Source organism: Dermacentor variabilis, chromosome 3, assembly GCF_050947875.1.
Source record: "Dermacentor variabilis isolate Ectoservices chromosome 3, ASM5094787v1, whole genome shotgun sequence".
Lineage (NCBI taxonomy): Eukaryota > Metazoa > Arthropoda > Arachnida > Ixodida > Ixodidae > Dermacentor > Dermacentor variabilis.
Window position 1 is genome coordinate 72715679 of NC_134570.1, and position 24611 is coordinate 72740289.

Consider the following 24611-nt stretch of genomic DNA (forward strand, 5'->3'; position numbering starts at 1 on the left):
CAGGGTATTGGGGCTCCTCATTGAAGCCAAGGGCAACAACGGAGAAACCGTCAGAAGACTGGAGGGAACTGTAGCGCAAATCATGAGGCTAATCAGAAGGATAACAAACAAACACAGCGGGTAAAGATCAAACTAGAATGCCTCATTCGGAAAATATGCAAACTAGCCATAGGACTACCGATCAGCACCAGCATGGACAAGTTCCTGCAATTAGTCCTACACAACACGATACACGAACACGATACACGAACGGCACAATATGAACGCCTCTCTAAGACTAGAGCAGGCAGACACATCCTAGACACACAGCACGTTGTCAAGGTGGACATCCCGAGAGAGACGAAGGAAATCATGGTAATACCTCCGATACCAAAGAACATGCACCCAGAACACAATAAGTACAGACGAGAGAAGAGAGCGAAGCAAATACAGAAGAAATTCGGCAGCGACAAGGACGCAATGTTCGTAGACGCGGCTCGATACAGTCTCAGACGGGGGTTTACGGCAGCCGTAATCAATAGGGAGAAACGGTGCAAGACATGCGCGACGATACGCACCACAAGTAACGAAATAGCGGAACAAGTAGCCATAGCGCTCGCAGTAGCTCAGACTAACGCAACCGTGATAGTCAGCGACTCTGAGACGGCAGTAAGTAATTTTGCCAACGGCCGAATCTCCCCGGAGGCACTACGCATTCTTCTTGCAAGAGGCCAAAATTGCAAAAGAAAGATATACATCACGTTGACACCCGCACACACCCTCGCGGAGGACAGCAACAACGAGGCGGCACACGACGCGGCTCGAGGGCTTACGGACCGAGCCGGAGTCGCAAGTGACGCCCCGACACCCTCCGGACGTGACGGTGCGGTAAATGAGTGGGAATGGGAGGACAGAATGACCACATATAATGACATTACGAAACATTATGGGTTACATTATAGGTTATAGGTTACCGCGACATCACGCAAAATTAACAAAAAAGCAGTCTGTCGCATGGCGGCAGTTACAAACTAGGACGTATCCGAATCCTGCGCTCTCGCACATCATATATCCGGATGTATATCCAACGGACAAATGCAAAACCTATGAATACAGAGCCACTCTGGAGCATATATTATGGGAATGCCGAGACATAAGAAAAAAGAAAACGCGGCCTCTAGCAGCAGCCTACGCGCGCGCAGGGAAGCCCCCCCCCCCCCCCCTCGAGGATCAACCATGGGCCGTCCAGCGGGCCGAGGATGACGCCAGGACCCAAGAACTCCTGGCCGTCACATAGTCGGGGCCTTTGGCCCTCCCCATCTACTCGCAGGGCGCACAATAAAGTTATTTCCTCCTCCTCCTACATTGTTTATTGGGAATTGAACCTAAAAGTAAGCTATAATAGCGAGTAAAAAAAAAAAATACGCCCATTACTGCACAATAGTTGATCACGCGGACTTTCCTACCGCTCTAATTTTGAACCAATTGATTCAATTCAATCAATTTCCATCCCCAACAATGAGCCCAGGTGTCTCCAATTGTTTTTTTTTTCTTCCACTGTTACGCCACGAAACTTAAATTACCGCGCAAAACGCAAGAAGTGGTCATACACATTATTTTCCTTATTCCTTTGAATGAAAGGCACAGGTTTAGCACGAAACCCAAGTATCCTTCTGAGCTTTTTTGCTCAGATGGAAACAGTTATATCTTTTTTTTAATGTATCATTTGCCCAACTTATCCTTAAGTCAACAACACATTTCGACGTCAGTAAACATTACAGCGATTACTCTTATGGGTGGATTCGTTTAATCGCTTGCAGTTTATCTCTGTGGCTTTTACTACCTCCCTCTAAAACAGTTCCGATCAACATACACGCCAAGTAAAGCGATGAATGAACCCTAATCACTGGTCATTCACTCCTTAATTTTTGGTAACAACGTGCCAAATATGTAATACCAAGATGGGTCCCATTACCCGCTAATTTTTTTCTGGTATCATAGACAATTAGTATGAAAATAAGAGCTAGTATTAGCTATCCAAGCGCACGCGGTGTTTGGCGCGGATCATTGCCATGCATTATCCATGTTTAATATAAAAATGTATGAGATCTTACGTGACGAAATTACGATATGATCGTGAGGCATGCCCTAGTGGAGGACTCCGGAAATTTCGACCACGTGGGGTTGTTGTGATATTGTGCTGCGCTAGTGCGACATGATGAATGTGATTACCGGCTGCTACGTCGTTAAGGAAACTTTTTCGAACTACATTTGGTAGAAGAAAAACACTTGTATGCATAGTCGTCCCGTACAACTGGAGGGTCACGTTCCGGTGCAAGCGGATTTTGTTTCATTTCTTTCATTCTTTCTTTCTTGTCTATCTCAGTCTGTCTATTCTATTTATTTATTTACTTATCCATTTATTTACTTGGTGAAAATAAGTATGTTGGCGGCCTTCATTGCCAGTTTATTTCCAGCATTTGCGTATCAAATGAACATGCATGACGAACACGAGGAATTACGCAAATTATATCCCAGCTCGAGAACCTACAATCGACGCAGTTCAATGGATGACGTATATAGTGGAAACAATCGTGCAACAGAGCTTAATTACTGTATAAACATGAAATATTAAAAGCTGGTCAAAATTTATTCGGAACCCTCTACTGAAAAAAATCTTTTTTTTTTCAATTGTCTAATGCGAACCCATGTCTTTGCACTTCCAGTTTTCATGGAAGCCGAAGCCCACCACCCTGACACCGGCGGCTTAGAATTCAAATTCCTATGCCACTCTTTCTTTTTTTTTTTTTGCTCGTCACCCTACTTCTTATCAGAGCCTGTCGAACAATCACCACCTACTGACTATCATAACGAATCAACTGTTATGAACATTTCGAGTTCCCTAACCCTCGCCTCGCTTTTTTGAACCGGCTCACGCTCCTCGCCCCCGAAGAGAGCGGGCTATGTATCTAGCCACTCTCAAAAAAAAAAAAAAAAAAACAGTCGCTGCCCGGAACAAGAAAAGTCCCCTTGTGGAAACATTAGTTCCGAATTACCTTTTGGCTCATTCACCTACTGTTGCCGACTTAAACTCTAACATGTTCCTGGACATTTCCTCTTGTTGAATTTTTCTAGCGAACCAGCACAAGGGAAAGAAAGAAAGACTTCGAAGGGCTGGTTTAGGTTTGAGTGAAACCTGCACGAGAATATTTTTTCTATTTCTCATAGCTAGCCGCACGGCCAAGTGAGGGGAAGAACTAAAGAAACAACATTCATTATTATGGTCACATTGTCACCTAACAGCCCAAGGAACCATCTCATAATCAGCCTTTGTTCTGGGGCATGTTCGTAGATGGGTAAGTAGATGTTGAAAAACAAAAAATAAGCTTCTTGGGGTTTACGTGCCAGAAACCACGGTCTGATATAAGGCCTGACATAGTGGTGGACTTCGGCATAATATGACCACTTGATATTCTTTAATCTGCACCTAAATCTAGACGCGCCAGCGTTCTTGCATTTCGCGCCCATCGAAATGCGGCGGCCGTGACCGGGACTAAACCCGCGACCTCGAGCATGGTAGCGCAACTCCACCGCCACTGAGCTATCTCGCCGGGTAAGTAGATGGTATGCAACCACCGCAAAGTTAGAACCAGCGCATTTCAAACGTTACTTAAAAAGGAAGACGTCTGGACACCGACCAAAACGGTTTGAAATACATATTTACGTTTCGGCTCCTCCACGGGAGCCTTGTTGACAAGGCTCCCGTGGGGGCTCTGACGCGTAGACATGTACTTTAAACCAGTTTTGTCGGTGTCCGGACCTCTTCATTTAGGCATGCATAATCCCGGCCAGACAGACTTCCGTTATACTCTCGATTTAATTTCAGACCTTAGGTCGAAGCGACGCGTCAGGTGTAAGGGCCACCCTTGCCTCGTGTCTGCGAGTGAGAGACTTCCTCGTCACGCGAAAGACTGTGGGCCAGAGAGAAGACTAATGGGGATCGAGTGGGGCACGTGCATTACTCCGAGGAACACAGGTGACACTTTTTTTTTCTCTGAGAACGAGGACTGAGCGTTGGTTGCGGTGGACTCTTTTGTAGGGAGATGGCCAGGGCCGTTAGACTGACATTCAGGACAAAAAACACCACATATATTCATAACTTGCTCGGCACGCTGACTGACATTTGTTGGTCAACTTAGTCGGCATCAGCGATTCCAACACGCAACGTCCGACTACAGGCACTTCACTTGTTACTTCCATCGTCAACACACCGTACTGTCCACGGCATAAGATAACTAGAAACCTCCGCGAGGTATATTATAGACGATCGTTTGCTAAACTCACTCAGTACAAGGATGGTACACTCGAACCGCGGTAGTCGATGTGAACATCCATTTTTCCTAACAGGCAGTAAACTGCTCGCTCGTTCAAATGTGGCATTTAAAAAGCGCAGTTCTTAGCCACTCTACAACTTAACCACCGGTTTAATTTGTCTCCACGAGCTACGCGATCGATACATCATTGATCGCGAGGTTAATACGGACCACGGCCGGCAACTCAGCGACACGAGAGCGCGGCTTAAGGCGGGAGAGGCGGAGCAATACTAAAGCTGTCTTTCGCACGTGCATTTGCTGAAGAAAGAGCTTCGGAGGTTGCACACGGCACTGAATTCACGCCTGCGCAGTAGACGCTGGGTATCGCGTGCGCCGTTGCTCTCGTGTGTCGCGCCACGTAATTACTCTTCAGCGAGTAGCTACTATTCCATCTAGGCCAACGCGTGAAATTGCTGAAGCCCTCCCAGAATAAATAGTGTGGGCCTCGTTCTTGCTCTATCCATGGGTGCGCTCGAGTTCGCCGTCCTCGGTGAGAGTCTGGAAAGGGTGACTGTTCTCGCAGCAGTCTCATTAGGAACAACCGAAACTCCCCGCTAACGTCGACCTCGGCTTTTAGATTGAGATGCAAAAGCGGCGGTGAATGAACGCCACCCGCGCGTGCCCGACGACAAATGACGCACGATAGGGCACGTCGAAATTACGCAGTTCAGTGCCGCAACCAGAAAGTGAAGGACGCCCGCCCCGGTTGCTCAGCGGATAAGGCGTTCCGCTGCGAATTGTGAGACATCGAAATGCCGGCCGTGGCGCGGCCGCGTTTCGATGGGGGAGAAATGCGAAAGAAAAATCGCCCATGTATCATCGATTGAGTGCATGTTAAAGAACCCCAGGTGGCTAAAATCAACCCGGAGTTCCCCCACTACGGCGTGTCTCATGCTCAGATCGTTGTTCTGGAACGTAAAACCCAAGAAGTCATTTTTTTTGAAAAGTGAAGATTAAGCATCAATGCCTGCCCACGTTCCGTGAATGTTTTCTGGCACAAACTGTAAACTATATTACCGTTCATCGGCATATTCTAGGTTATGTAATTCCTAGTACTTTCTTCGAATACAACGTGAGCGAAGTTCATAACATTTGAGCGAATGGCGTTCTCAGTGGTTATAGGAGAAACCTACAATATACAGAAATGAAGCAGACTGTGCATACTCGACAAAAAAGCATTCACTGTCCTGAACGAAGTGTATGTTCACTATGCTGAGCACAACTTAGTCCAACAACGGTTAGAAGAACAAAGTGACGAACACGGTGAGAGAAACACAGCAGTGCTAAGTGAAGAAGATACTTTTATTATGAATAACATTAGCAACTGTATGCAAGTAGTTGTTCGCGCCTTTTAAATGGCACCGGCTACTCCGCTTCACTTATTGCAAATATGAGCTAAAGAAAGCAAAATATAGGAAACGCCAAACACAGATACTAGATAGCGCAATGAAGAGGATATGAAGACATGAGGAAGAACGGTGCAGCTAAATCGGATTCAATACCCGCTAGGAGCTGCTATGTGGTTTGGTATAACACTGCGTATCCACTATAGAAAAATAGATCTTACTGAAATCATTAAACGCGAATATTGAGCAGGAGCAACTATTCAGATGCTGAAGGGGTCGCGATTAGTACAAGAAGAGGCACCACCCGTTATAATGCATGCCACCGACAAATAAGGGATGTTAGCTTAGCCTTGCATTTTGGGCGTTTGCCTGCACAGTTGCAAAACTTCGGTCGCAATTAAGAAACACCCGTTAGATGAAAGTACAAAACCCCCAATATTTCGGTAGTTTACATAGCACCCGTGAAAAATAATCAAGTTAAGAGTCTGATGAACTCTCATCTGCTCTGGAAGAATCAGTAAGAAACAGGATCAAGGCGGAAAAATTGTTCCTCAGCTCTAGTTTCCTTGCTAGGCTAATGATCATTACCTTTGTCTTTTGCATAATAATCATCAACCCCACTCTTACACTTTCTCGGTTAAGATGCTGAATAATTTTTTGTAAGGCTTCCCCACTGTTGCTGAACAGGCAAATGTTATCTGCAAACAGAAGGTTTTTGAGAAATTCGCCGCTGATACTCACTCGTAAGCCTTCCCCGAGAGCCCGAAATGAGACACGACGTTCGCATTGTTAAGTCAGTGTTCCTGAAGTGAGAGATAAATAAACAAAGAAAGGCACGCGACACAGAGTAAATGTCGCCAACATAAATGACAGGAAGGATGGAAAGTTGATAACTTACACGTAAGTTTTGCTCATTTATACCGTCTTTTTATCAGAAATGGGACGTGAGGTACATAGGCTCAACTAAAGGAATAAAGGCGCACTGTGGTACTTGCGAGCCGATTCAAGACCCAAACGAGTAAGCCCATCATTGAAAAAGCGAAAATGTGTTCCTTTATGTTGAGTCATGAACACAGTCGCAGCCTAAAGACGTAACATGAAGATACCTTTAGGGGTTAGCACTACAGGCTCTGCCAATTAAAATAAAATTTTCAGCACGCCGTCAATATCCTTCTCCCCCCCGCACCTCCCTCCCCCGAAAAAAAAAGAAAAAACAAAGACATCAAAGGTTTTATTCACAAAAGGTTATGAACATTTTTAACTGTTCGAATCCGCAAATACCAGGCGATCGAGATGCTAGATATATTATTAATGAAGGACAAAAAGAATTACCTTCCAAACGAAATGTTTCCGAATTCGAACCTCTCGTTAACTTTAATGTGAACGGCGATTGACGTCACGCAGTGTACAAGCGCGGAACTAATTCTGAGCTTGCTTTTGTTATTTCTGTTATTGTGCCTTTTCCCCACCAATTACCAGACGCCCCGGAACCGTTTATTTCAGAGTAAACGGTTGGTAGACGCGTTTTGGGATGCTTGTGCCATCTGTACACACCGTGTCCTGTACGTGTCTTCCGTATCAAGAGGTACTGCATACACCACGATATCTTGAACGTCCTCTCTTGGCATCACACCTGCACACTTGCCCCACTGCGAAGCGGCCGCAGTGCTTCCTGAGGTACTGGCTCCCGATGTGACTTGTGGTTACCTGTCAACGAGCTCATGCCACGAGGAAATAGCGTCGGGTGACAACTAACGCGAACGGCATTCCGCGCTTACCACGCTTTTCAGTCATGATGAGTGCGGTTACGAGGGACGTCTTCTATACTTTTCACACCCGCCGTGGTGGCTTAGCGGCTATGGTGTTGCCCTACTAAGCACGTGGTCATGGGATCAAATCCCCGCTCCGACGGCCGCAATTCGCTCGGGGCGAAATGCAAGAACGTCTGCACCCCTTGCATTGGGGGCACGTTGATGATTCTCTGGTAGTCAAAATTATTCCGGAGTACCCCACTACGGCGTGCCTCATAATCAAATCGTGGTTTCGACACGTGAAACCCCAGAATTCAATTCAGTTATACTTTTCAGTATCCTTCACTACTAGAAGACTTGCTTCATTGCCTATGCAAATACACTGTGCGTGACCGTCCTTGCTGGGCCAACCAACGCCGCGGGAACGCGGTCACGGTTACAAACCGAGGCCGCGGTGCTGGGTTCGGAAAAACAGACAGGCACCCTGCTGTGGTCAGACTTGACTGTCGTCAGTTTATTTTAGATAACATGATGAAGCGCAACTGTACTGATACCTTCCGCCCTTGAAACCACATATTTACAGCGTCGACCCAGTGACCTGGTTGGATAAGGTGACGATCGCCCACTTGTCACTCGTGGTGAGCTTATACTGTAATCCGAGGCTTCTCTCGCATCTTCTTCAAATAGCCTTGTTTTCATACTGTGGGTGTGATTTTCTTCGGACAAGACCAGCCATGCGACGAAATTCTATAGCCGCACAAGAGGCTGCTACTGTCAGTGGCCCCTTTCATCGCGCGAAATGGACGGGGCCGTGTGTTTTGTTACGGGCTGATGTGCCAAGATCTTCTTTTGAGTAAGGAGGAGGAAGCAGCCTGAGCATGCAAACTGCTGCGTGCGTGTGTGATGTTTGAGCTTGCTTTGCTTTCCTCGCTTCGGCTGGAGCTTTAGGAGAAAAAGCAGAGATAACTACCGGCGATTTTCGTTCTCACACAGCGCTAAGGTGTACGGTGACTCACGACGACGCTCATCTCTGTGAGTCACTGTAGACTCGGTTTTAGGTCGCACTGTGCAAAATTTCAGGCAACATAACAGCGGAGTATTGTTTCGGGAGGCACGTTGCAGAAAATAGAAACCGTTGTAGCTTCTTTATAGTAGTGCCCTTTAGGCATCTGCCCCAGTTTTCACGATGGTTGCAGCCTCAAAACTTGAGAATATGTAAGAAACCGATAAGTGGCTGCCGTCTCGTGAATTAATGCTTCTTTGTGGTAATAAAAACACATTTGACTGAAAATATACAGCTTAGATTAGATGTAGAATTATTTTATAAGTTTTTATGGTACAATAAGAGAGTTCAAACTCACATTTCACGTGAATATTTTTGTGCGTTTATGTAATGTTTCGTGAACATAATGACGGTACGCAAAAACACCAATATTTAAGCCCTTTGTATAGGTCACACAAGACACTGCTTAAAGCAGTGAAATTATTTTTGTGTTTCATGCCCACCAAAACACTCGTGAAACAACGTTCGAAATACATGTACAGACGCTGACCCAGTGACCCAGCTAACAAAATATTTTTTTTTTGTGCAGTCGAAACCCATGTGCGAGTCATCCTCGCAGCCTTCCCCCGCTGTCGCCCTGCGAGAAAGCTTCACGACACGGCTTACCTTCTAGAGCTTCGCGCTTTTCTGAAGCGGCGGCGCGCCTTGTACGTATGCGCACCACCGAACTTCGATTCGCGACAACTCCGAATCCGTACGACCGCCGGAAATTAAATGTCGTGCTCGGCGGGCGTGGGCAATCGAGCATTGGCCTCCCGTCACCATTTTACGAAGTGTTTGGGTGCTCAATCGCATAGCCTATACAGTATAGCTTCATTATATGGAAATCTCTTCTTTCTTTTTGTGTGTATCGGTGCTTTGACCCGAACTCTGGCACAATGGATGACGTGTTTTGGTCCTTAGTGATGCAATGAATAAGGGCACTAGGTCGTGACCGCTGAAGTTTCCGCGCTGGAGGATTTGCCTAGGAGTTTTTCCACGATATTGCTTGGAACAGATCCCAAAAACAGCAAAAGGTGACAAGCTTTGTCGCCGAATATAACGTACTGTCGTAAGAAGTACAGGACGTAAGAACGGAAGGGATGTGAACTAAAAGTTCGAGGTAAACAAGGACATGTGTGAGACACAAAGTAAACAAGAGTATTTCTTGTAAGCTTTGTAGCACCTATGTTGATGGGTAAAATATCTGGACTGGAACAACAAAATAAATATGTAGCCGTGCATTTATAAAGCTGCTTGAATTCCATACTTTCTTCTACGTTTTCACCAGGAATGGCTACTCGCATGAAGTGGTGGAAGTAAATTAATTGAAGTAAAAGTGGAGACCGAGGGAAAGAAAGTTTAATACTGTACTATCGGCTTTGTGTACAGTAATCTGAATGATTTTAAGGACACATATTTACTCATCTAACCGTCAATTATTCACGAAGACTGGTAAAAGGAATTACGTAAACTGTGGTGTTTACCGGTGGCTCTCGCTTTAGAAGATGTAACAGGCATTGTCATTAGCCGATACCGCCAAAAAGCAAAAGCGTGTCTTATAGTACAAGGCAAGAACGATAATACATTAACTTTGCCGACATTATGACGCAGCCTTTCAATGTTTTCAGCATAAGTGACGCCGAGATATTGTCCAATTAGTTACTCGATCACGAGATGCCTATATGCTGCAGTCTCGAACAGTACGCTAACGTGGAAGCTGATGGACGATGACGATGAAGCAAAACGCATCTATGTGCAACTCTTCCTTTCGTTGTGCGGCTGCAGCACTGAATCCATATGCGATCTCGACGACACTGCCCTCGCTCAGCGTGTTCACTCCGTATTAGAGCGCATGGGCATGGCGCTGATCTCGCTTCCTTTCGCTTCTATTGCAAACTCTACTTCCGGGTGAGAGCACCATATTCTGTGCTCTAAAGACACTCACAGAGGCAGCCGGTATCGAAATCGTCGTGACCCACCGGACAGAGACATTAGTTGACAATTGCGCTTAGCGCCCTTTAAGTGCTCTTTTCTCGCGTAATATTGTGGGGGATAAGAAAATCACAAATTTCAATTTCTCCTGTTTCCTGAGATGCGGGCAAAGCACACATCCTTCTTCTCATCGTTGCACTTTGCTTGGCACAATAGCACTGCGTATTTTAGTGCAACGTGCTTCGCAAAATTGTGAAAGGGCAATTAGTATAGTCATCATCACCAACCTATTAATGCCTACTGCGGGAGGAAAACCTCTCCCAGCAATCTCCATTTTTTGTATTTTTTAAAAGGAAGGCTGCCTTAAGGAGTGGTAAAGGAAAACAAAAGTCTTAAATATGAATACAATCATGCATCATGCAGGAATTATATTAAGGCTCGATTATTACAGTTATCTTAAGTCAAATTACGCCTTTCTTTCACCACCTCGTTCTCTGCCATCCTTAACTGCGCCTCCCTTCCCTTGGCACCTACTCTGTAACTTTAATGGCCCACTGGTTATCTACCCTACGCATTACATGGCCTGCCCGGCTCCTCTTTTCCTTCTAATCTCAACTAGATTTTTGGCTACCCCAGCGTTTGCTCTCTCATTCTCACCGCCGCCTTCCTGTCTCGTTACGTAACACTTAACGTTTTTCGATACATCGCTCGTTGCGACGTCTTTAACTTCTCAGGCTGCTTTGCTAACCTCCAAGCTTCCACCCCACAAGTTGTCACATGCAGAATGCAATTATTGCACCTTTACTAATGTATTACTAATGTACCATATTTAATATAGTTAATATACTGTTGATATACCAATTATAGGGCAGTTTTATACAGGTTAACGTAAAAGAAATATAATATGGCGTATCCAATGAATATCACATCTCCAACTTTCCCACGTGCGGCAAGCTGTATATACAAATGTACGTACTTTTTTATATCCACTTTCCTTGTTATATATAAATTAAAATAAAAAAAATAGCGCTTTCTTTCTTTTATGCTCCCTTTAGCTTCACTGGTGTTCTGGTGTTCATTGTACAGAGGCAATAATACAGGTGAGTACTGTTAGAAGAAAACAATACTGCGATGACAGGAGCCCTTAGGCATGCTCTGACACTTGGTGTGTTGTTGTCTCGACGTCTCAGGGCTGCATTAACCGCTCTTTTTTGGAAATGCGAGAAAGTGTGTGGGCGCTAATACGCAACCCTATACTGTGAAAGAGCACGCACGACAAACTGACAAACATTACAGGTACTTTGTTTGCAGGTGAGTCACGTGAGTGAGTGGTGAGTGATGAATGTTTGCTGACAGTCGTGAGTGAGGGCAGCGGCGCGCGATAGAAGTGATAATAAACCTCACTAGCGACAGCGGAAAATGCATTGTTTCCATCCCGATGGCTTTGTTCTCGCTTTGTTGTTGGGCTTTCTCTTGTGTTTGCGGTTAGTCTGATTTCTTATACGAGACGACTACTTGCTTGCTTGGTTCCTGTCGGCGTAAACATTCGTTTGGCTATTTCACAACGAGTTGCGTATTCGGCGCAATACTTCTGTCCTCGTTACAGGTGGAGTCCATTTCATAGGCGGAGCGAGTTAGACGAGAAGGAAAGCAAGGTACCGAGAAGCGAGGAAAAAAATTATTATAAGAAATAAAGAAGACGCGCGCACATAGTGGGGAGGACCCAAAAGCTCAAATTTATCATTCCCAGAGCATCCACAGTGCGTCGGGTGCTTGCCAAGCTGTCACTTCGCTGGTCGAGCCTGTTCTCAAGAGCTTGAGCCGCCTGGCACAGGCGCTTACTCATCGTGAAACATGTCTTCCATATCGGCGGGCCCGAAGTGGTCTGCGCGCACGTCGCCTGCGATGCGTCCCGTATACGAGTGGGCGCTTCCAGAGCGTGGCATTGACCCCATCACGTTCCGGGCCTTCCGTGGTGATGGGCTATGGATTAGGTGCGCCAGAATAGACTGCGGCGCAAGTTAGCTGAAAGGAGGGTTGGATTTGTGCGAGGGCTGGAAGGAAGCAGTAAAGAAAGCGGGGGGGAGACGAGTACTGAACAGAAGAAATCTTGAAATAATAAATAACGAAAGGCTCGTGCGTTACTGTCCAGTAATACTGGAGCCGGGCCAGGGCTAAATGCTGAGGGATATGCGGGGTCGGCGCGAATGAAGGCCGTATCTCTTCGGTGTATCTGGGAAGAGGCGCCTCACTAGAATCAGTTGGTGCCAAACCAGGAAAGCTGAGGAGACACAAAAAGTAGAGACGTGTAGGGAGCAAGCAATATATATATATATATATATATATATATATATATATATATATATATATATATATATATATATATATATATATATATATATATATATATATATATCTTTATATGCACAGATTATCTTCAATGACAACTTCCCAGAACTAGTCATTATTAGTGGGGTTTGGTTGACAGGAATGGTCCCAGAACTCATCCGAATGGCAAAGTAGGAGGTATATTGGGTTGATTTATTGGGTCGTTGTGCGTTGTATAGAAATTGTTGGAGACAGATATGTCTCCGGTCTCTCTAATGTCCAGTTAGGTTATGAATTAATGGGTGAGGTGCCATGAGGTGAATTATCGCAGGAGTTAAACCATTCGCTACAAAGAAGCAGTCATTACCATAAAGTAAAGAAAAATAATAACGATGAAACAAAGAAATGCAACACCTCCCACGGAGTGTATGTGATAAGGTATTCGTAGAAATCGTGTTGTAGTATAGACTGAGATGTCACTTATTAAGAACCAAAACAACGACGACATCGGCGAAATAAAAAGTAACATTCATCTTGGGCCTGTGGTCGCCCTTAAGCACCCCTGCCTTCCGCAGGGGTGCTTAAGGGCACACTTAATGAGCTTTACGAGGCAGAAACGGAAAAAGGGCAGTTTTACCGAAAGGGCGAAGGATTGAAACCGGTAGCAAAGTTTAGCATTGCACCGAGGCTCCTCAGATGGTGTCTTAGAAATACGCGGGGTGACTTGTTGGCGCGACGTGTTGGCGCGACCCAGTGCGCTAGGCATGATGACATATTTGGCACAGGAAGTGACATGTAGGTTGAGCAATTGCAGGCTACACCTGCCAGGCTAACCCAGCCTTTAGCACCACCATCAACGCCGCCGCCGCCACCACCACCACCACCACCACCAACAACAACAACAACAATAACAACAAACAAGATAAACTTCTGCCGCACAAACAGAAGCAGGAGCATGGAGTCTCACAACGCTGGAGTGGTGAGGAGTGACGTCACTGGCTTTCGAGACGTCGCACCTTGGTGGTATACGAGATAAGACAGTAGGAAAAGTACAGCCATGTGTTGCTTAAAGCGCATACCACCTGTTTCGCTCGGGCCACTGTACACATCATGCGGTATGTATACAGCTGCATGGCATGACACCTTGAATGTTTGCGCGCACAACGCTCACGCCAGCCAGTGGAAGGCAGCTGTGGATCCGTTTCACAGCCCGGAGCCCTAGGGTGTGTCCGCTTGGCTTCGCCGTTTTCGCAGATAAACACGCTGCGCATCTGTCGCGTCTCGGAGGCCTTGTAAACCACTGCGCGTGAACCACGCGGCGATATCAGTACATCACGGCGGAGCCGACGGCGCGAACGCCGCCTCGAGTCCCCATACATTTCTAACGCAATACAACGTACAAACACACAGACAAAAATCAATAAAATCTGCGGGGACAAAAAAAAGAAATGAAGAAATGCCAGGCCAGGCCCGTGTCATTCAAGTATATGGGAAGTTTTATATTATACTTGGTGATGGTAAGAGCTTGCCGCTTTTCTTTAACTTTTGCATACACTGGCAAACGAAGGGGAAAAATACGATATCAAGCGGACGGCAAAAACGGCTAGTACCAGGCGAGATTGAAAGGCGGGAAATTCAGCTGGGAAATTGGGGATATTCCACAAATGCTTTGCTTTCGTATGTTCCTAATATCTGGAAAGGGTCTAAATCATTTTTTGTCTTTTATGAATATTTATACAGAATGTGTGATTTCGAATTTTTTTACCGCGTAGGCATCTGCCCATTTTAAAAACATTCTGTAGTTCTCTCAAAATCCAATTGCTATGTGGCAACGATATTTTTCAATTTTTATTTTTATTTTTTGCCTTTCATTTATACTGTGTACTGTTGAAGGCTCTACTGTAATCTGTAGGTTGGTTTATTTTGGCGAAATCTTCATTTCCTTTGACATTATACATCCTACGATGTCGTCAAATATTTGGGAGTTAGAGCATTTTGTAATCTTTTGTAGTGAACTTAACAATGGTTATCTGCTCCTTGGCCTGATCACTTCATCAATTAGCATTAAGGGCCCTATTGTCCTGTGAAATGTTTTCTTTCGTGTTTTTTTCCTTTTACATTGTCGAGTCCGGTTCGTGGCGAACCAAATTGCTGCTTACGTCAGTCGCATCTCAACATGGGACATCGAGTAAAACCCATTAGGGCCACAAGCATTGCGGAAACACGCCAATTAAACCTCCCGGTTATGCTCTCGAGCAAGTTAAATGGGAGGAACACTGAGTTGCATCTCTCAGTTTCTTTGTCGTTCTACAATGATACTAGCCAAATTTATTTCGCGCAAAGTATATAACCATTTACTCAAGATACCATGTCGAAGGGGCTCCTTATTGTACCTAAATCGCGCCAGGTGCGAGTCAAACTTAAGTATGGGCTTATCCAACTTGATGAGTTTTGGCTAAGGAGCGTTGTAAGCGTGAGATTTGATTTCAAGAGAAGGTCACTCTAAATTGATTCTGAGAAGAAAGCACAAGCGGCCTTTCTTCTCATAAAAGCCTTTCTTTCCAGGCACAAATAATTTATTACACATCTTTCTTTCCTTTTTTTTCCCAGTGCAGCCTTGCTGCGAGCGCAAGGCTAAAATCTCAGATCCCACGATTCAACTACGTAGCGGGTGGGGAACTGACCTTATAAAACACTGTTACAAGCGGCTAGCCGACTTCCATCCCCTCGCGCCAGCGGGCGGCACGTTTCTACATGAGTTTCGCCTTTTATAAGAATATGCTTTCATATGCACGTGAGTCCCACTTGCGTCGCACACCTTTCCTTTCTTTATTTATTTGTTGTTTTCGCACATTCACGGCCATATGCTGGGTTGTGAAACATAACACGAACCGTGTGGCCCCCTCGTCGCCCTCCCGCTGAAGCTCTCGCTATCAAAAAATAAAAAAAAGAGAAACGTTATGCCGAGGGAAACTGGCAGCCGGAATATCGAGTAACAGTGCAGGGGCGCCATAACGTAAAACTATTCCAAACTTTTCTATTCCAATTCTGCTATCAGCCCTCCACGATTGGTCAAAAACTTTTTTCGACCACCCCCACTTCACTTGTCTGTCATCTGACGTCACGAAAACCGCGACAGCTCCCCATTTGATATGATGCGTAGATAGTGATTATGCATGATTTCACAGAAAAAAGAAAAACAGTTATTTCTGATTCGACTCCTTTTCGCCATTAGCCCTCGGCTATTGGTAAAAAGTTGTCGGGCTGCACCCACTTCACCTGCCTGTCACGCGACGTCACAAAACCGCACAAACTCACCGCGTCAAAGTGACGTGAACGCGATAAAGATGCATTAATATGCCGAACAGAACTAAATTTTCTTCGGAATAGCCGCAGGCTGCCCCGTTCCGAAAGGAATAAAAGATAGCTGCCGCCGACCGCTGAGACGCTGGCTATTCCCACCTGCCAGAGAGCACGGGTGTATTTGCGTATAATAAACCTTCTTGCGTGGCCGTGTAACGTTTTCGAGGACTTTCGGCACGTTTACCACCTCATTCTGCCAACTCTTCTTTGCTGAGGGTCAGCTTTAGCGTCATTCTTAAGCTTCCGTTGCATGCCGCCGCGATTTTCGACCAGCCACCACAAGCTAAGTAAGGGAAAGCCGACCAATCGCAGACGCCAGCACCATCCTCTTCATCCGGTTATAGATTTTCAGTGCACTGGCTCTGCCCCAACGGATCCCTCTCCACTTGAGCGTTCTCCTCGCTTCTTGTCAGCCAATTAGACACGACAAGCCGCTCAGTGTAGGCAATGTTATTCGTTTTTCAAGCAAACAAAAGTGACCTCCTATATGAACGAGGAGAGTGTTTGATTGGTCTGTACAGACAACCCTGAGGGTGACCGCCCGGTGCTTGCGTCGGTGGTTACGCAAATTTGACGTCAGGAGATTGGAATAGAAACATATTGGAATAGTTTTACGTTATAGGGCCCCAGTATACAATTCTGACTTTCGCGAAAATAGTACATAACCCTCTGTACAAGATCTCGCTGGAGTGTGTGGCAGGCAGATGCGATTTACAATAAATATTTCGACAAACAGGCACCGTTGTGTTGCGGTCGTTCGCATAAGCTGCACGTTTTCCTCTGGGACGGAAACATGTGCGGTCACACACTAGCGCAGAGCTTGATGGACTGCAGCCTTTATGCAATTGTCGGACACGCCGCATGTTCCTTAGGACGTAAGTTGATATGCATATACATGTACGAGTCACGTGTATGAGTCATATGTGCATGGTGAAGGCTTTGTGAGAGGAAAGCTTTCGCGCATATAGAGCACAAAAGAAACGCTCTTCGTCAAGTTAAGCATTTCGTCGCCGGTCCACTTGGCATGACTCCCTTGATATGGGCATGTGCAGTGGACAACGTTATTAGCTCCGGAAGGACCGCACTCTTCATCTATCTCATTTCGCGCGGAGGTTCGGCAAACGGCTGCAATACGCGTATTAGTTAAGCTTGCCTGTCCGCGCATCCCTATAAGTAACAGGCAGACGTTTTTCACGTGACTCGACGTGAAAGCGCAAGTCTTTCAGTGTCGGTTGTTCTTAATTTATTTAGAAATGAGCGATAAATTCGGCCGTAAAGAGGACGCGCACACGGGAAGCGACCCTTCCAGGCCCTGCCTTTGTGTACGTCTTTATTAGCCGTAATTCCACTAAACGACTAAATTATAAATTAATGCTTGAGATTTCGTAGTTTATTTTTCTTAAAAACGTCTCTTTATCTCTCCATCCACAGGCTTATGTTAAACCACTTTCAGAGCGTCAAACACGGCATCATCACGCTGATTATTTAAAACCTTGTAACACGCTAACTGACCTCTAAGTTTCCTTTCTTCCCACGCACAATAACCGATTACAACAGCCTGCAATTATCGCATTTCATAAGCACTGAATCTATTGAACGTATGTGTCTTTAATGTTAACGGTAATACTATGTTAGCATAACGAGTTCTTGTTCTTCTTTCTTTTTTGTTTACCCGTGAATTTTGTTTACTGCATTCGAAATCTACCTTACCTATTTTTTTTCCCGTATTCAGCAATGTTTCGCTCGTTTCTCAACTTGCCTCTGGTACTTGCTGCTCTTTTTTTCTTTCGCGAGAATGGTTGGAAGCGGACGTTTGTGCGCATCGCCTTTATACCACGTGCCTTAAACCTTGTGTGATATTGTTCTAAAGTATGTCAAGTTTTATGTATTTAGTATATTTTCCATTAATCTTATTTAGCTCGTAAAATTCACTTGTTACTCCCCCCCCCCCTTTGACACGTTGTGTCGCTTTGCTTGTCGGCCCTTTTGTCTGATTTTGAAGGCGCGGTAAGTTTAATCTTTTCTTAACCTGTTTAGTCAAAAGTAGTCAGTTACGACCACGAGATAATTGTTTACTTAAGCTGTGTTCGCGCGGGACTAGCGCTCTACACGGAAAGCTTTCGTCGGCCTCCAAAGAAAATAAGTTCGGTGCAGGGGTACGATTGCGGCACCCGCAGAGCTGATCTTTTTTTATTATTACTATATGGTACCAAGGAGATGTTATCGCGTTTAGTTGGCGCTAGCTACTCCTTTTTAGATAGAGATTAAAATATATTTAACTGAACGCATTAAAACTAAGATGACTTAAAAATCAACTCCAAATCATAGTAACACAAAGTCCAGTGACACAAGTCCAGTAATTCCACACTAAAACTGAAAGTCAACAAGTCATGAAAACACAAAGGCCAGTGACGCAAGTACACTAAAACCACATTACGCCTCACTAAAACTGAATCTGAAGTCAGACACACAGCAACACGAAGTCAATTCGCACTGGTGCACTAAAGTAAACAAAAAATCTGGTCAATATATTGCACTAAAATCGGGGCACATAACAAAGTACTAATTAGGTTCAAATGAAGATACATTAATCCGGAGTCAGGTAAAAAAAAAAAGAATCCTGTAGCATGAGCTTACCACACTTAAACACTCTACTCAATAGTTTTCAATAACATAGCTCGCTTCTAGAAATTTTTGAAGGGCCAGTAACGATCGTCTTCGCAATGAGTATGCTGGCCATGGACCTAAGATCTTCCTGAAGCTGAAGATCCTGCGGTCTAAAGACACTAAATCACGCACTGAGCATTGCCTGTGTGTATCATGTCACGGACATTCGCGATGAATGGCGGGGAAAGCTGTAATGGCAGACCATCAAAACAAACTTCGCGCCTTTGAGAACAATATGACGTCACTTGTGTTTTTAACGGATATGGCGTCACATTATTTTTTTCTTCCTTCAGAAGTGTTTCCTCCTCACAGAGATGGCGCTAATCCCCATGAAATGCTGATGCATCGGCATGTTTTGAACGTATGGGCTTCTATGGAAGCTTCGCTACCAGGCATATTTACCTTGTCGTCTACGTTAACGTCCAAAATGAAATTTGAATTGAGTGCCACGGTGACACTTAGAAGGCGCAGCGTTGTGAGCATGCCCACTTCGCCGTAGCCTTCTCTGTAGGGCAATGAAGTGGTAACGGGACCACAGCGGACGCCGTGTTTGATTGCCAAAAACCCCGCTTCTGCTGAATGCACTGAAGTACTTTTTGAGGCAAAGTATTTCTGAAGTAGCCTACTTTCCCTTCGGATGCCTTTTGCCGCTTCAATGAAAAGTGGTTCAGGGCCATTCTAAAATGGAATACTTTGTCGACGAACGGTAGGAAAATCAAATATTTTTTTCTCAAACACAAGATTTCATACGTGGAGCAATACAATGAACAACTTCGACATGAAATCAAGCGCTCAGATAAAAAAGAAGGAATCAAGCTCGTAGCTAATAAAGCTGTTAGTAATGACCACCCGATCATAATAAAGCATCGTTAAGGACTACCTCTGTTTAACTTCGCTGCGTTGCTTTATCTTTTCCGTCTCTATTTTCTTGATAACAGCGACTCTTTGCCCCGAACACTAAATGCCGTTTCCCGACATTATCAACAAATGAGGGCGCGAGCGCAAGTACAAAATCACGGCATCAAGCGCTTGCTGCGTCTTAGTCAGCATAGTACACCCCACATCAGTGACAAAGTCAAATCAAAGAAAGACGCGCGTTGAGGCCGGGGGACATTGTGCGCGCCGTCCCCGATAATGAAGCAGCTGTTTATATACGTTATTAGTTTCTTTCTCTCCCTTCCTTAACCCCTAACGCCTGCGTATAAGGTAGGGAACCGGACGTTCATCTGGATGACCTTTCTGCCATCCCCTTCTCCTCTCTTTCTTGATATACCAGCTCCTGACAAACACCTTGGCCCGTTTCTTTCAGAGTTGACCGCATTTTCTTATCCCCGCCAGTGCGACCCTTGTGGCGTGGCTCTCGCGTCTTTTTTACAACATCTCAAAGAGACAACTTTATTTGCAACACCAGAAGATACGTCACAAACGCTTCGACGAACAGCGCGCGGAGTTTGAGAGTTATACAATTTTTTGTCGATAAATTTACGGGTTCCAAAGCGTAGGCACTTGAGAGCGTGGACCACGGGTACCGCAAATTTACCGTCGACCCAGAAACCCGGCCGAAATATGCGACGGGCAACCACACTTCTCTCGCTGCGCATGTGCTTCGACACCAGCGTCCCTCAGTCTTTGAGCCGGCTCAGTTTCCTTTGCGCCGACTTCTTTAATCCTTGCATAGCATCAAGTTCCAGCAGTTCGCTGAAACTAGAACAGGACAATATTTCAAGCGAAAATTGACGCGCGGGATCCCAGAAAGCTGGCTTTTATTTTTCTCCAACAAAGCTGTCAAAAGCGTGAGTGACAGCAAGGGGATGTAAAGTTAGGACAAGCGGGCCCCCATGTTTCTATTCCCACGCCTCTCTTTCTATATTTCTGTTTCGTTCTGGTGCTTGCGTCCATAGTCACGGTTCAAGGGAGAATTTAAAAAAAGTATATTTAGCAGGCTTTTCCCGGGAGCGAAATCCTATAATAAAGAGAAAAGGCGCGACTGTGTCGGGGCCATTTCTGTCGGTGGTGGTTCAGATGATGAACGACTGTAGCTCCCCTTGCAGGTCAGTTATCCGAGTGAACTGGCCTTGACAAAACACTTTGGACAAAGGAGCGTGGAAATTTAATTGATGGTTCTAGTACTTCCGAAGGCGCGTAATCTCTTACAGCGAAGCTCTTAGCCTCTAGTAGGTACGGCTATTTCGTGTCCGCGTGCGAGACCTTTGTTCAGACAGAAATGTGGGTCGATAGCGGTAACAGTGGAAAGAAGCGGGCAGCGCCAACGCCCTGGCGGCACACATTGTGCTTATTCTCCAAGATACATCACATGACGATATCAGATGACATCATCACTTGACGAAGACGTCATCAGGCGATATCCTGATGATGCCTCTAGTGCGTGCTGCCGAGGACTCTACTGCGTGCTGCCTAAAATGAAGCTCCTATGGCGGAGGAGGAGTAGATTTTAATGGAGAGAAAGGAGGAGAGGTTGGCCTGGAGAGCGTGTCTCTAGCCTGCTACTCCTCACTGGGGAAAGGGGAAGTGGGAAATACAGGGAAAGGTAGGTGGCGGGTGATTATGTTATGGTACAATGAGATACTATATACACGTTGTCCAATATGCGGATGCGCACTGTAGACGCAATACACGTAAGAGTAATCTTGTCCATACAAAAAGTAATCTTGTCACAAAAGTTATTGCGCAAACACATTTCGCACTGACTGCACGTCTCACAGCTTCTAGAGGCGATCGTCTAAACCAGTCTCACTTAAAAAGTACAAAAGTGATTTTATGGCACGATGGGCACAGTAAACACTCCTCCACGCGCCCAAAAGCTTTTCTTCTGAAAAGGCGCGGGAGTCCAAGCTGTCAACTGTAGATTTAAATGTTCTTCGTTCGGCCGCATATTGAGGGCACACGCAAAGTACGTGAGATATTGTCTCGACAGTGTGACAGACGCTACATTCAGGGTCCCGTGTTTGTCCAATCTTGTGAAGGTATCGGTTGGTGTATGCCACACCCAGCCGTAATCGATGAATGAGTGTTTCCTGGCTTCTCCGCAACCGAAGTGGAAGCGGGAAGTGTAATCCAGCTTCAAGTCTATGGAGGCGCTCTTGTCGATGTTCGGGGTTGTCCCAATGTCGTGCCGTAGAAGTTTTAAGGGAGGTGTGGAGCAAGGCGTTAATGTCATACCGGGAAAAATGAATTTCTATAATAGTTCCGTCAGTGTGCGCCTGTTTTGCTTCTGCGTCAGCCTGTTCGTTTCCAGCTATTCCACAATGGCCAGGAATCCACTGCAGCACGATGGTATGTCCGGAATGAGACGCCTCAGCAAGCAGAGACATGATGTCATAAACCAGAGGACTATATGCGGTTCTGTCACTCATATAATTGCTGATGAGTTGCAGCTTACGTCACAGTCACAGTCACAGCACAGCTTACAGCTTACAGCATAGCTTACAGCTTACAGCACAGCTTACAGCTTACAGCACAGCTTACAGCTTACAGCACAGTCACAGCTTACGCTGTGACTGTGCTGGTTGTGCTGCGCAGGACTTTGACTTTTTTTGAGGGAGTTATGCACGCTTTGTAAACTGTCTGTAATAAGTAAATGTACATATCAATAATACCACGTTGTTTTCTAATGAATTGGCAAATTCTTGTTAATTATTTATCACTTTACGATATTTATCTTTTCATACCGCACTTATTCATAATTTTCATATTTGCAACAGCTACATTAACGTTCTAATGAGGGTAAATTTTAGCACAACACAGAATTATTTGTATATGCACCCTTTCGCAACCAGTCACCGCAGTGATCGTTCGTCGTGGGTGTTACCTACAGTAGGTGAATCTAAACAACGCTAGATAATCATGCTGAATTGTGCTATGAAATCCCCTCCATGCGATTTGATTCGGAGTGGAAAATCTACGTGGAGCTTTGCCTTCATAATGATGTAGGAGTCACAACGAGCGAGCGCGAAGACGGAGAGATCCAGACGCCACAATTGTGTGATAAATAGACTCTGTGCAGTGAAATTATTTTGGTCCGTTTTCTAATATTACCGTCCCACTTGGTTATTTAGTTCTGCTTTTTGCTGCAGTTCGTAATTTAAATGTGAATTCACTTAAACTAAAAGGGTAAATTATGATATGTTTCATTTTTACTTGAATGTACTGATATAAGCTACACCATATCTAATAACTCCTCCCCCCGCCTTCCGCAGGGAGGGGGTCTTTGACCAAACAGGAGAAATGAAATGAACTGAACTGAACTGTAATAAAGTGCGGCCTTTTGATGATGTGTGGAGTTTTATGGCGCAAGGGTCAGGTGTGGCCAAAGAGCGCCATGTCTGTGGTAATGAGTTTGCGGTGTAATTATCATTGCTATGAAGTTGGTGTGAGGTGGCTGTAAAGAGGCCTTAAAATATACGCTCTAAAGTGCGTAAAATCTGTATGATAAAATTATGGCGATGACGTATGACTTGTACTATGAAAATTTAGATGCATATAAAAAGAATGATACGATAGGTAAAATATATCACGATTATAAGAAATGCCAGAGCACTACTGCCTCCTTAGAGCCCTTGAAGCACAAGGGCCTGGAGGCATGTGCTACGCAAAACAATTATCGTAGTGGCATCCTCTCGAGAGAGGAGGCGCTACGAATTCATGGGACTAATAACATGTAAGACGACATCTCTGAGGAAACCTAGGACACTGTTTGAATTAAAAAGCGGTTCTGGACCGAGAAACATTAGAGGATGAAGAGGAATGTGTTGGCGGTATGCTAAGGAAAAATGTCTCCTTCTCTCAGATTCGGCTTCGCGACACTCCAGGAGGACGTGGAGTACAGTCAGCCTCTCCCCGCATCTACCACAGTTTGGAGGCTCACTTCCGGTCAGTAGAAAGTTATGGGTGCCATATGTGTGTCCTATTCTTAAACGACAGAATAGGACATCTGTTCGGCGCGATTTTGTTGTAGAGGGCCAGAGTCCTAACTGTGGCTTTATTAGGTGGAGCTTATTATCTTTTTCGGCGTCCCACATGCGTTGCCAGTGGGCCCGCAGCCGCCTTCGCAAGAAAGGCCTCAGATCTGTGACAGGCACCTCGGCGGTAGGGTTAACGGCTTGCGATGCTATAGACGTGGCCATCTCGTCCGCCAGAACGTTGCCCTCGATGTTCCTATGGCCAGGCACCCAGCATATAATGATATGCTGGTTAGATATGTAAGCTTTGCACAAGACGGAATATAGTTCATTAAGTACTGGATTTTTGTGTCTATAGGGTGACATCAAGGCCTTCACGACGCTTAGGGAGTCTGTATATATCGCTGACTTTTGGAGTTTTGATTTTCTTATATGCTTCACAGCAGTCAGTAATGCGTAGGCCTCGGCCGTAAATATACTCGTTTCCGGATGTAGTACATCGGATTCTGAGAAGGATGGGCCGACGGCAGCATACGACACCCCGGCATTAGACTTCGAAGCGTCTGTGTAGAACTCGGCGCAGGAGTGCTTGTGCTGGAGTTCTAGGAAATGAATTCGTATTTCGATCTCTGGTGCGTGTTTTGTTACCTCTAAAAAGGATATGTCGCATTCTATGACCTGCCACTCCCAAGGCGGTAACAATTGTGTTGGATGCATTAGGCGAGGCTCGAGTAGTGGGACATGTATCTCTTCACTAAGCTCCCTCACTCGAAGCGAGAAAGGCTTTCTTACAGAGGGGCGATTATGGAAAAGTGTAGTGCAGGTCATATCGTTAACAGTGTTGAAACATGGATGTTGATTATTGGAGTGCACTTTAAGGAAGTATGTGAAGCTGATGTAAGATCTTT